This window comes from Xyrauchen texanus, chromosome 22 (assembly GCF_025860055.1).
Source record: "Xyrauchen texanus isolate HMW12.3.18 chromosome 22, RBS_HiC_50CHRs, whole genome shotgun sequence".
Lineage (NCBI taxonomy): Eukaryota > Metazoa > Chordata > Actinopteri > Cypriniformes > Catostomidae > Xyrauchen > Xyrauchen texanus.
Window position 1 is genome coordinate 36,099,436 of NC_068297.1, and position 14,149 is coordinate 36,113,584.

The 14,149-nt window shown below is 44.8% G+C and overlaps 1 long non-coding RNA gene across 1 annotated transcript; it reads left to right on the forward strand.

Annotated features, from left to right (window-relative positions):
* The first annotated feature begins 10,395 nt into the window (after window positions 1-10,395).
* LOC127662170 (uncharacterized) lies at window positions 10,396-11,979 on the forward strand. The gene is made up of 3 exons (XR_007972861.1): window positions 10,396-10,746; window positions 11,124-11,196; window positions 11,788-11,979. It is a non-coding gene; the product is annotated as an uncharacterized LOC127662170 (long non-coding RNA).
* The last annotated feature ends 2,170 nt before the right edge of the window (window positions 11,980-14,149 follow it).

Genomic DNA, 14,149 nt, shown 5'->3' on the forward strand with positions numbered 1-14,149 from the left:
AACCTGATTCTGCTAATCATCCCCTGCTCTCTCCTGTTCTTCCCCAGAGTCTTTCCTTCCCCACCTTCTGCTGTATTTTAAATAAATGTCTTCCTTTACTTCCATTATCCCATAATTTTTGCCACTGTATCTTAATTTTGCTTCAGTACGTATGATTTAATCTCTGCTTTGCTAATTGGTACTGCCACTTCTACCTGATTTATCTTTAACCCTTCCTTAGCTAAAGAATCTGCCATCTCGTTTCCTTGGATGCCAATATGTGCTGGGATCCATAAAAACTGAACATCAATCCCCAGACTATTTACACGATATAGTGATAACAAACTTTCAAACATAATATCCTCCCTACATTTTGATGACGCACTTTTGAGACTTTCCAATGCTGCTCTTGAATCTGAACAAATTAGTATTCTCAAGGGTTTGACTTCCTCTATCCATTGTAATGCAAACATGATTGCCATCATTTCTGCTGCATATACTGACAAATGATCAGTTATTCTCTTAAACACCTTAATTTTTAGTTCAGGAATGTAAAATGCACAGCTTGATTTTCCATTCTCTGGATTTTTGACCCATCTGTGAATACATGTACATAATACCCATATCTCTCATGCAGCACAGTATTCACACAAGCTTGCATACTAAACATGCTTTTGCTTGAACTAACCTTTTTAATAGAGAAATATCAACTCTAGGTTGAGGTAGTAACCATGATGGAACAGCTGGTATTACGGCAGTTGGACTAATTACCCAATTGTTGATTCCTAGCTCCTTAGTTATCTCTATAATTTCCCTACTAAATACCTCCTTTTTAATTTTACTGCTTTCCCAACTTTCGTTTAAACTTCTTTTTGTTGGGTGTGTTTCCTTTGACTTTGTAAGTTAGCCCAATAATTTGCCCTCAACTGTTTCCTTCTCAGAATTAATGGCATTTCCCCAACCTCCACTTGAAACGCTGATATTGGAGTTGATTTTACTGCTCCACAACATAATCTCAATGCTTGAGCTTGAATTTTGTCCAGCCTTTTTAAAGATGAACTAGCAGCTGAACCAAAAACAATACATCCGTATTCTAGAACTGATCTAATTAATGCAGTATAAATATTTCTTAACGCCACACGATCTGCTCCCCATACACTGCCTGTTAAACACCTCATAATATTCAATACTTTCTTACACTTATCTTCTATTTTATTAAAATGATTTTTCCACGTAAGCAACATATCAAACCATAACCCCAAGAATTTAAATATTTTCACCCTTTCTAATCTTTGTTTATACAATTTCAGACAAATATCTTCTTTGACTTTCTTTCTTGTGAAAAAGATGGATTGAGATTTCTCAACAGATAACTTAAATCCCCATTTCAAAGACCAGTCTTCCACCACATCAATAGCTTCCCTTCCTCTTTTCCATTTTCCAATAGTACTACAAAATTCTCTCCAGTATTTCTTTTTTGCCCTTTTGATAATCTTCCTTACTACTGCCTGAGCCCTTTTATAATTTAGCAAATTCAACATTGCATGTTTTCTTTTCAGTTCTCTAAACATTTTATTTCTATTTCTGATGGCTTCAGAACATTCTTTGCTCCACCATGGTACCATTTAAACTATTTTTTTACTAGTACTCTTTCCAATTGATTGTGATGCTCCGTTCAACATAGCTTTGATAATACTTTCATTTATTTCTTCCACTTCCCCTGTCATATCAATCCTATTAAACTCCTCATCACAAACACTTGCAAATTTACTCCAATCTGCTTTATCCAATTTCCATCTTGTGACCCCATCAAGCTCAATCCTGAAATTTTCCTCAAAATGAATTAAAATTGGAAAATGGTCACTTCCTACACTATTATCACTTTTCACTTCCCACTTACTCCCACATGCTAACTCACTGGACACCAATGTTAAATCCAATACTGACTCTACTCCATTATTTAGATTGACCCTAGTGCCTTGTCCATTATTTAGACATACCAATCCTTTATTCTCAATTAATTCCTCCAATATCAATCCATTATAATCTGTAATTTTCCCACCCCAAAATGTATTATGAGAGTTAAAATCCCCACACCATATTATTTTGTTTCCTCGATCAAACTTCATTAAATCTTCAATCTTCATTCTTTTACATGGATTATACAAATTAACAATTACTATATTTCTTTTATTCACCCAAATCTCAGTAGCCACTACCTCTAAATCATCATTATAATTCATTGCTACTCTCCCATATGAAATACCTTCTTTAATGAAGGTGGCACATCCCCCCCCTTGTCCGCTATCTCTATCCTGCCTTATAACTTTATACCCTCTTATGCTAAAATCCAGGTGTGATTTCAGCCATGATTCTTGAATACACATAACATCAGGTTTTACATTTAGCTGTTGTACATATCTCTTGAATTCTTGTCCATTTGCAATTAGGCTTCTAGCATTCCATTGAAGGATAAGGAAACCCATTACGAACTTAATCACTAACCTGAGATACTCCTTCATTAGGTGCTAATATTTCATATAATTTATCTACAGTCATATCAGTGATACCCAAATAATCCTTTGCTGCCTCAACAATAGTCCTCAGCCTAGACCTTTTCTTCGTCTGCTGCATTGCTACATTCACTACCATACCTATGAAAGCTACAAATTTATACTTATTTACTATAAGAGTATCGTCTTTTACTGCACACTTGTGTGAACACTTTATGGTACTCATGTTATGCATTTGTGGAAGTTTAGGGAAGTCTTTTGCTGAGAATGTTTTTTGACCCACTTCTTGAGTATCTACTGTCATTCCCAATGTGACTTGTTTTGCTGCTTCAGCATATGTTACTTTATTTTGTATTTTATATCTCTGAATTTCTTTTGCTCTTTTTTGTACCTCACATCCCTGATAGGCAGCACTATGTTCCCCCCACAATTACAGCATTTAGTTTTAGTACCTTCTGAGCAGCGGCCATACTCATGATCTCCTGCACACCTGGCACACCTTGGCTTAGACTTACACTGATCAGCCACATGACCCATTCTCTGACATTTAAAGCAACGTAATGGTTTAGGTATAAATTCCCTCACATTAAAGCACATGCATCCAATCATTACTTTTTGTGGCATATCTCCCTCAAATTGCAGTAATACAGATAGACTTTCCACTAATTTCCCCTGATATCTTGTTGGAAGACGTTTCACTGCCGATACTCTATCTCCTTTTATTTCTTTCTTAATTTCTTCAGTACTTATATCTACTGGAACTCCACTAATTACTCCTCCAACCTTACGATTATCTCCAGGAATGTGGCTTTTCATTCGCACTTCATTCAGTGACTTCATTTTCAAAATCTTTTGCTGTTGTATTCTATTAACTGCTTCAATCAGCATCTTGCCTTTACTAAGAAATCTAGCTTGTTTAATGTGCCCAATTTCGTCATGAATTGCCTTAGTAAGTTTTACTGGATGTAACTTGCTACTAGAAACTTCTCCAAACTCGATCACCACTTTCCATTCTTCTGTCACATTTGATTTCTTCACTTTTTTCATTTCATTCTGAAGTTCTGACTCACTGTGGCTTGACTCAGAATTCTTCTTTCTTGTTCTCTTTGAAGTAACCTCATGCCATTCTCCTTGCTCGCCATCCGATTCACTTGCCATACTCTCAATATTTCCGGAAAGCTCTACTCCCGGGCTCAAAGACGCCATTCCCCTCCTTTCCTCTCACATACACTGTTAACTGTGGGACCTTATATAGACAGGTGTGTGCCTTTCTAAATCATGTCCAATCAACTGAATTCACCACAGGTGGACTCCAATCAAGTTGTAGAAACATCTCAAGGATGATCAGTGTAAACAGGATGCACCTGAGCTTTTGATTGTCATGGCAAATGCTGTGAATACTTATGTACATGTGATTTTTTTTTTTTTCTTCTTTTTTTCTTTTTAGTAAATTTGCAAAGATTTCAAACAACCTTCTTTCATGTTGTCATTATGGGGTGTTGTTTGCAGATTATTTAGGAAAATAATGAATTTAATCCATTTTGTAATAAGGTTGTAACATAACATAAAATGTGGAAAAGTGAAGCGCTGTGAATACTTTCCAGATGCACTGTAGACATACAGTCCTAGTGCTTAACACATGCAGAGAGCACTAGGTAGAACCAGGAAGTTATTTAATTAATCATGATCATTAAGTTGATTGCTGATGTCAAGATTTAGAGTAGAGGTATATTTTGGAGGAATGTTTTGGTCTGTTCTCACCCAAAATCATGAAGACATTTGCTTCAGAACACATTTATTAAACTACTGGAGTCTTATGGTTACAATTAAGCTTTTTGTCTTTTTCAGAACATGAAACTCCTATTCACTTGCATTTTATGGGTGTATTCACATCATACATCCATCAAAATATAAGTCACATGACTTAAAAGCAGTAATGTTTAGATATTTGGGCAAAGTTCTGATATTCTGATACTTCTACAAAGATTTTATGATGCTCAGTGTTATGTGTATTGTTTTTAATCTATCAATATTTTGCTTCACAGGTGCCAAAGGCTCCATCCAAGTCTTCTCTGTCTGGTTCTGCCAAAGTATTTTGTTTTCACCTTGCAAAAATACATTGTGCAGTTACATCAGCGTCATTGCTTTGTTGATTCTTAATAAAGTGTGTAAATGTTTGTAGGTAAGCTTAAACTGTCCGTCTGTAATAACATTTAATTTTATTATTTTTTATTAGTGTTGCAGTGATGCTAATTATGTAAGTACTTTTTGCTGAGGATTTAGGTCTGTACATACAGTTCCCCTTCTGTCGCTCTCTCCACGTTGTGTCAGAGAAGCGACACTAGGGGTCTCTCTTGAGCGCCGATATTCACCTCTGAACTATGAAAAAAGGCCAATGAGAGTTGGCAACCAGTATTTGCATGTCCGCCCCGGACATACGGGTATTTAAGTGGCGCAAATACGGAGTTCATTCAGAAAATTTCTTCGAGCCGATGGTCGTGTCTGCAACTGCTGCATACTACACACCGAGTTCCTGTCATCCCTCTGCTGCATAACTGTTGGATTCCACGCGCACAACAGCGGCTTTCTCCTGTTTGCACGGCTGTGTATTCCTGCCCCTGGGCGATCGACAGTGCAGATTTAAAAACTCTCACAAGTTTTTTCCCTAAAAGAGTGATTTTATTTAAAAGAGTAATTTCCTCTAAAAGAGCAAAACACAGCGGCGTTGAATGTCCTTTTAAGGACGCGTCTTTATAAAGATGCCCTTCCGCCCCTGTGTTGTTTCTGGATGCGGTAGAGTGCTCTCCGCTTCCGACGGCCACAGGCGCTGTCTCGTGTGTCTGGGTAGCGATCACACCGAGGCTGCGTTTGTGGATGGTTCATGTTCTCACTGCGAGAACATGACCATGACAACGTTGCGGTCGCAGCTTGCTTACAACCGTGAGCAAGCCACTCCAGCCGCCCCCCGTATTGCTCCTTCTTCCCACGGGATTGAGGACGATGTGGCTGGTGATGGAGGCGATTTGGGGATGGCTGCGGGTGCAGCTCCGCCGGGTATGCCCCCTTGGACCACCCGCGCCCCAGCACGCTCGTTGATTCCCGTCCGTGCTCGAGGCGGCGGCGACTCGCCTCACAGCCAGTCAGCCGACCCTCTTGCGATGGAAGCCAATGAGCTCGCCGCGACATCGGAGGGCGCGGCATCTGATGCAGAGGACTCCCTGGGCTGCCGCCTCGGGCTTGCACGCCCAGGCTGAGGCTGACGCACAGATGTCCGACATGCTTTCCCGGGCAGCCAACAGCGTGGGCTTGGATTGGAACCCTCCATCCTCCCCACAGCCATCATGGCTGGATGACTGGTTCCTGGGGTCTGCGCGCCACTCACAGCCTCGCCCCCCCCCCCCCCGGTTCCGTTTTTCCCGGAAGTGCATGACGAGCTGATGTCTTCGTGGAGAGCACCCCCCTCCACTCGTCACACCGCCACAGGCTCGTCCGCCCTTGCCACCCTCGACGGCGGAGCGCGCACGGTACGCCGGGCGATTCCCCAGGTGGATAGGGCGGTTGCGATCCATCTATGCCCCGGTACCCCTACCGCCTGGCGAGGTCGCCCCGTACTCCCTTCCCGGACCTGTAGAGCAACCTCCTCGCTGACAGCGAAGGCCTACAGCGCCACCGGACGCGCCGCTTCCGCCCTGCATGCCATGGCTCTCCTGCAGGTCCACCAAGCCAAGGCACTCTGCAACATGCATGGGGGTGGCCCTGATCCCGACACGCTGCAGGAACTGCGCTCAACGACCGACCTCGCCCTGAGAGCGACGAAGGTCACAGCGCAAGCGCTCGGGCAGGCGATGGCCACGCTAGTGGTCCAGGAACGTCAACTGTGGGGCGTCTGAGGGCGTCCTCCCGCGGCCAGAAGACAAGCTCCTGCTCCGCCTCAACCCGGGCCCAGCTCTCAGCCCCAGCGTCGAGCAAACCGCGGGAAGCGCACGCCCCCTGTCTCACGGACCCCCTGGAGGACCCGGAAGGCTCCCAGGCGCTCCTGAGACAACGCACCCAGAGTCCAAGAAGTTACGCCAAGTTGCCTCCCGACGCCACGTTACCTGTTCCGCACCGCTGCGCATGCCCATTCCCTGCGCGAAGAAATCGCCTCCCTTCTATTAAAGGACGCGATAGAGCCTGTCCATCCAACCGAAACGAAGAAGGGTTTCTACAGCCCTTACTTTGTTGTACCCAAGAAAGGCGGCGGCTTACGACCGATCTTGGACCTGCGAGTTTTCAATCGGACCTTGTCCAAACTCCCGTTCAAAATGCTCACCCAGAAACAAATTCTATCTGGCGTCCGGCATCTAGATTGGTTCGCAGCGGTAGACCTGAAGGACGTGTACTTCCACGTCTCAATTTGCCCTCGACATCGACCCTTCCTACGGTTCGCGTTCGATGGTCAGGCGTATCAGTACAAAGTCCTCCCCTTCGGCCTGTCTCTGTCCCCTCGCGTCTTCACGAAAGTCGCAGAGGCAGCTCTTGCCCCGCTCCAAGTAGCCGGCATATGCATACGCAATTACCTCGACGACTGGCTCATACTGGCTCACTCTCGAGAGTTACTATGCGCACACAGAGACCAGGTGCTATGGCACCTCAGCCGTTTGGGGCTTCAGGTCAACTGGGAAAAGAGCAAGCTCTCCCCGGTCCAGAGCATCTCTTTTCTCGGTCTGGAGTTAGACTCAGTCTCAATGACAGCACGTCTCTCCAACGAGCGTGCTCAGTCAGTGCTGAAATATCTCGCTTCCTTCAAGCCAGGCGCCGTGGTCCCGCTAAAACGTTTCCAACAGCTCCTGGGGCATATGGCATCCTCCGCGGCGGCCGCGCCCGCTGGGGTTGATGCATATGAGACCACTTCAGCACTGGCTCCCGGACTCGAGTCCCGAGACGAGCATGGCGCCGCGGCACGCACAACGTAAAAGTTACCTCTGCCTGCCGCCAGACCTTCAAACCCTGGACTGACCTTTGCTTTCTAAGGGCTGGAGTACCCTTGCAGCAGGTGTCCCGACGCGTTCTGGTCACGACCGACGCCTCCAAATTGGGTTAGGGCGCCGTGTGCTACGGGCGTGCAGCCGCAGGCCGGTGGAACCGAGGCCCGCTGCGCTGGCACATCAACTGCCTAGAGCTGCTGGCTGTTTTTCTGGCCCTGCAGAAGTTTCTTCCGTTAATTCGGCACAAACACGTCTTAGTCAGGACAGACAGCACCACGATCGTAGCCTACATAAACCGCCAAGGCGGAGTACGCTCCCTCCACATGTCACAGCTCGCCCGTCGTCTCCTCCTATGGAGTCAGCAGCGACTGGAGTCATTGTGATGGCGGACATGCTGTCAAGACAAAGCTTGCCCGGCGGAGAGTGGAGACTCCACCCCCAGTTGGTCCAGCTGATTTGGGACCGGTTCGGCAAGGCCCAGGTAGACCTGTTTGCCTCCCAAGAAACCTCCCACTGCCCGCTCTGGTATGCCCAGACAGAGGCTCCCCTCGGGGCAGATGCGCTGGCACACAGCTGGCCCACGGGGCTGCGCAAGTACGCATTTCCCCCAGTGAGCCTTCTTGCACAGATGCTATGCAAGGTCAGGGAGGACGAGGAGCAAGTCACTCTGGTAGCCCCCTACTGGCCTACCCGGACTTGGTTTTCGGACCTCACACTCCCCACGACAGCCCCTCCCTGGTGGATTCCCCTGAGGAAGGACCTTCTTTCTCAGGGACGGGGCACGCTCTGGCACCCGCACCCAGACCTCTGGAACCTCCACGTCTGGCCCTTGGACGGGATGCGGAAGATCTAGCCGGCCTACCACCGACCATCATAGATACAATCAATCAAGCCAGAGCCCCCTCTACCAGGCATCTCTACGCTCTAAAGTGGCGTCTGTTCGCGGACTGGTGTTCTTCCCGAGCCGAAGACCCGCAGAAGTGCGCAGTTAGGTCAGTGCTCGTGTTTCTTCAGGAGAGGCTGGAGAGGAGGCTGTCCCCCTCCACCCTCAAGGTGTATGTCGCTGCTATCGCGGCCCACCACGACACGGTAGACGGCAAGTCTCTTGGTAAGCACGACTTAATCGTCAGGTTCCTAAAAGGTGCCCAGAGGATAACTCCCTCCCGGCCTAACCTGTTCCCCTCCTGGGATCTCTCGGTCGTCCTTACGGGCCTCCAGAGACCCCCTCCCTTCGAGCCGCTTGACTCAGCTGGACTCAGGACCCTCTCTCTCGAGACTGCCCTGCTGATCGCGCTCGCTTCCATCAAGAGGGTCCGGGACCTACATGCGTTCTCTGTTAGCGACGCTTGCCTGGAGTTCGGTCCGGCAGATACTTTCGTGATCCTAAGACCGCGACCGGGCTATGTGCCCAAGGTTCCTACCACGCCCTTCAGGGATCAGGTAGTGAACCTGCAAGCGCTGCCCCGGGAGGAGGCAGACCCAGCCCTTTCACTGCTGTGTCCAGTACGTGCTTTACGTATTTATCTGGACCGCACACAGAGCACCAGACGCTCTGAGCAGCTCTTCATCTGCTTTGGGGGACAGCAGAAAGGGACTGCTGTCTCCAAGCAGAGACTCGCCCACTGGGTTGTCGACGCCATTTCCCTGGCTTATCACACCCCGGCCGTGCCCCCCCCCCCCTTTGCGGGTCCGAGCCCACTCCACCAGGAGTGTTGCGTCCTCATGGGCACTGGCTAGGGGCACTGCCCTAGCAGACATTTGTAGAGCAGCGGGCTGGGCAACACCTAACACTTTTGCGAGATTCTACAATCTCCGAGTTGAGTCAGTATCATCCCGTGTTCTCTCAGGTACCGAGCCCGTAGAACTCGGTGGCACGCCCACGATCTGACCAGGTGAATCGCTTGCACCTAGCTCCCTTCCCCCTAACCAGGGGAAACAGTGTGCCTTCATTCCCAGGAGATCTCAGGTTTGGGACACTGGTCGATTCCTCCCTAGCCCTCGTGGGTCGCAGTTCAGCGGAGGAACTCGCTGACCCAAGCCACTGCGGGTACCGTAAGCTACCCTGTACTGGTATAGGTGCTCCACAGGTAAGGCCTCCTTCGGACTCCCCCTGTGTGTAACACCACGGTTCTGTCCCCTCTGGCGAGCTGACTCCCGTGTTTCCCTTAGGCAGTCATGGCTGCCTCGGCTGCCGTGCTGTATGTTCCCCCTCTATAGGCTGGATCCACCACCGCACCGACTTTTCCACATAGGCCCTAAGTCAGGCCTCTGATGGTTTTGCCACTTAAACTTGCCTCCCCTCTCGGGTAGGCGTGGCCTCCGCAGGGTCTTCTCCGCCCTGAATAAGGGCTAAGACCCCCTTCCCTCAATGCATGTAAGGGCCCCGGCCTCAGTTGCTCTATGCGAGAAACATAGAGAGAAAAGAGGCCCGGTCAGGCTTGGCCCGTTCCCAGGTTGGCGGCCAGCACCTTGTTCCCCCCTCCAGGGTAACGATAAGGGATCCTGATGGCTTAAATGGGGCATTGGGGAAGGGTACGTGCAGCCTGATACAGTTGGTCGTCCTGCACGTAAGAATACCTGCTCGCTCCTGTATCAGCAGTTCACGTACACGGCTCAGCGCATGGCGCTTTTATAAGTGGACCCCTAGTGTCGCTTCTCTGACACAACGTGGAGAGAGCGACAGAACGGGAAACGTCTAGGTTACGTATGTAACCTCCGTTCCCTGATGGAGGGAACGAGACGTTGTGTCTCCCCTGCCACGTCGCTGAGCCGAGCCACTGTTGTGGCCGGACCATTTCCGGCTCCTCAGAAAAATCCTGAATGAACTCCTGTATTTGCGCCGCTTAAATACCCGTATGTCCGGGGGCGGGACATGCAAATACTGGTTGCTAACTCTCAATGGCCTTTTTTCATAGTTCAGAGGTGAATATCGGCGCTCAAGAGAGACCCCTAGTGTCGCTTCTCTGACACAACGTCTCGTTCCCTCCATCAGGGAACGGAGGTTACATACGTAACCTAGACGATTTGTTATGCATTTCTGTGATGGATGAAATGGCTGAATAAAAACTTAAGTTGAGTTTTAAATAATTTATTTGAAAATAATGTATATTGTAAATCTCTTTTTATGTGATCACAACCACAGGTGGAGTTAGCACATGGCACAGGTATAACCATTCTAAAGCATCAATGGACTTCTGCCGTGCAGACCCAAACAGCCACTTCAATGGTACATGTTCTTTTAGTGGCCTCCTTCCCACTGGAGATTCTGATCCACAGCAATTTGAAAGGTAAACAGTTTCGAAGGCCAGGTCATAGTTTAAAAGTTGCTAAATCTAGCAACAAAATTGTGAAGTTTGCATCAATGCTTAAGCCTGCTCTACGCAGCTGCTTGTTGCCGAAGGTTCGCACACAAATTATGTCATTGCAGCGTTGCTGGGTAAAAACTACAGAGTAGTTTAAAAAAATGCTAATTCTACCTCTCCTTCATTATTTTCTTTACTGTCCAAAACATCCATCAAATCCAGCATACCTATAGTTATTTTTCTTCAGTTCCACTGTTAAGGTGAACAAAAATATTTGGAAATTTAAAACTAGTTTGAAGACAATGGTACCTGCCCACTGTACCCTATACAAATGTTCATGTATCGTGTATTGTCTTTTGTAGGAGGAATGAGTAAAACTGACTGGTGCAGAGAGAAGGAATGCCCTTGACAAGGACACCATGGCAGCAATATATGGTAAGTCAATAGTTGCTGTGCGTCATACTGTTTGAGTAGGTACTACATTTGTATTTGAATTTACTTCACAACCATTAAAAATGTATGTTCTATATGAATTAAATTTTATTTATTTATTTTTTTAAATACTATGAATTCGGACATACTACCATGTTGGCATATTTTTTTTGAATACTGTATAGTAGATAAGTATTTGATTTTGGATACAGAGTTGGCGAAAGGAAAATTTACTAGAAAAATTCAGTTAAAGGATAAATTCAACCTAAAAATTAAAACAATTTCATAATTTACCCTCATGTTGTTCCAAACCTGTAAGACTTTAGTTCATCTTCAAAAACACAAATGAAGATTTTCTTTATTTTTTATGAATTAACTTTTTGAAGCGTTAAATTGGTAGTTAAATTGGCTTGGACTGTCAATGGAGGGACAGAAATCTCTCAAATTTCATTAAAATATCTTAATTTGTGTTTCGAAGATGAACAAAAGTTTTATGGGTTTGGAATAACACGAGGACGAGTAATTAATGACAGAATTTTCATTTTTGGGTGAACCATCCCTTTAAAATATAGCTGTGATTTTTGTCTCTTACAGTGGCAGTGAAGAAGTTTCCCAATGTGTCCAGAGGAGCTTTGGGGTTTGCAGTGAAATCTAAGATGGGGGAACTGAGATGGCTTGAAAAAAAGTAAATTTTTAGAAATTTAAAGTATGTTCGTTGCTTGATTTTTATTCAAATGTGTTACATACATGTTCACATTTTAGACATCATATAAAGATTTTCTTCAAATCTTACTTGTGTGTATTTTCTTGTATTGAAATATATGGAGGGCAAAATATATTTTTAAATGCCTTTAAAATATATTTAAAATATATTTTCAAAAATGCCCAAAAAATGTATTTGTAGATATATTTTAGCAAATATATTTTTTGTATATTTTGAAAAAGACTCATTTGCCCAAAAGATAGTTTTGGGCAAATGAGGACAGAAATTAGATTGGTACTGCAAGTCCAATAATATTAATTAAGATTAAAATTACCAACTGGTTACCAACACACAACTATTGATTCACGACGCTGCCACAACGTTGCTACGACAAACAGGCATCGTCACAAAGTTTCGTTGTGGCGACGAATCCAGAAATTTCACATTTTTACGGTTGTCACGACGTAACCACTTACGTTGCCACGACGAAAGATTCGTAATGTGATTACGTTGCCGTTACGTAATGGTCACGTAATTTGGCTAGCTGGGAAAGCCAACACTGACCAGCTAAAACCAGCCTGACCAGCTAAAACCAACACTGACCAGCTAAGACCAGCCTGACCAGCTAAAACCAACACTGACCAGCTAAGACTAGCCTGACCAACTAAGACCAGCTAAAACCAACACTGACCAGCTAAAACCAGCCTGACCAACTAAGACCAGCCAAAACCTACACTGACCAGCTAAATAGTGTTCAAAACACCTCTAAAACCAGCCTGATAAACCAGCTATGACCAGGCTGGGAGACCAGCCAAAACCAGACTGACCATCTTAGGCTGGTTTAAGCTGGATTTTTCAGCAGGGAGTGTGTGTGTGAGAGAGAGAGAGTGTGTGTGTGAGAGAGAGAGTGTGTGTGTGTGTGAGAGAGAGAGAGAGTTCGGTATTCAGTGAGGTATTAAAATTAAATGCGCTGACAGTTCATTTCACCTGCCATAGAGATTACACTGAGTGGACCGGGTGACCGGTCTAAGATGGCGGCGCCGCGGCTCGTCTGCGCCTATAGGCAGAAGCATAGACATCATATAGATAGACGCCCTATCAACCGCTACTGCTTTTTTTTTTTTTTTTTCTTTAATTGTAAAATTTACAACAATATCTGGCTTAGTCAGAATACACAAGAATATCAGTGCTAACAAGAAACGGAGCATGTAAAATTACAAACAACTTTAGGAAAAGGAGAGTAAATTAAAGTAAAATAATAATAATTAAAGTAATAATAAAAAAAAAAACATAAGATAAGATAAAGAAACAGTTATAAAATAATAGTTATGGGGCTTCAATTAATTTTAAGGCATCAATAAAATTAAGGAGTTTTTTCTTTTGCTGTTTTCTTATTCATAAACCACAGGGACTTGTAGTACAGTGCAAATTGTCTCTTGAAGACAGTAAATAAAGGCTGTGTTTTTATACATTTACATTTGTGGATGAAATATTTAAATTTATTAAAGTGTTTAAAAGCATTTCATATTTTTTGTCTTTCATTGTCATTCCAAATGTGATGTTATCTCTAGTGAAACTGGAGAGAGACTGTAGATAAGGCTCCAGCCAATCATACAAGTCACACCAGAATATGTTACTGTAAGGGCAGAAGAAAAACAAATGATCCGTGGTCTCTATGTTCTCATCACAGAATATACAGTTAGTTAGCTCTAAGTTAAATCTATGTGAGAGGAGGTCTCTTGAAGGATATATATCATTAAATATTTTGAAATGGAGCTCTTTAGCTTTTGGTGGTAAAGGTAACTTTAAGAAATATGTGCGTAGTCTTCAGAGAAGAATGACTGAAGATAAGAGAAGCAGCATTTCGGCTGTATTGCATTGGGTATGAAGTCAGAGTAAAGAGATCACGGAACAATTTGTTGTGCAAAGTCTTACTACAGAACTGGTGACCAGCAATCATCAACGAAGGGAGAAGAGGGGGGTTGAACAAATAAGGTAGTGCATTTTTTGCCATAAAAAGGAAGGCAGAAGGGATGCTTTGGATAACCATATTATAATGTTTACGATTGCACTGAAAATTAAATTTTGTACCAAAATCTTCAGAAGATAAAACATTGCCATAATTGTCCAGTAAATGTGTGACAGACCAAATGTTGTTTTCCATCCATTCACTGAAATACAGGGACTTATTTCTAAAGAGAATGAATCTGCAATTCCAGATGGGTACATCATGGGGAGTAAAATTGTGTTTGT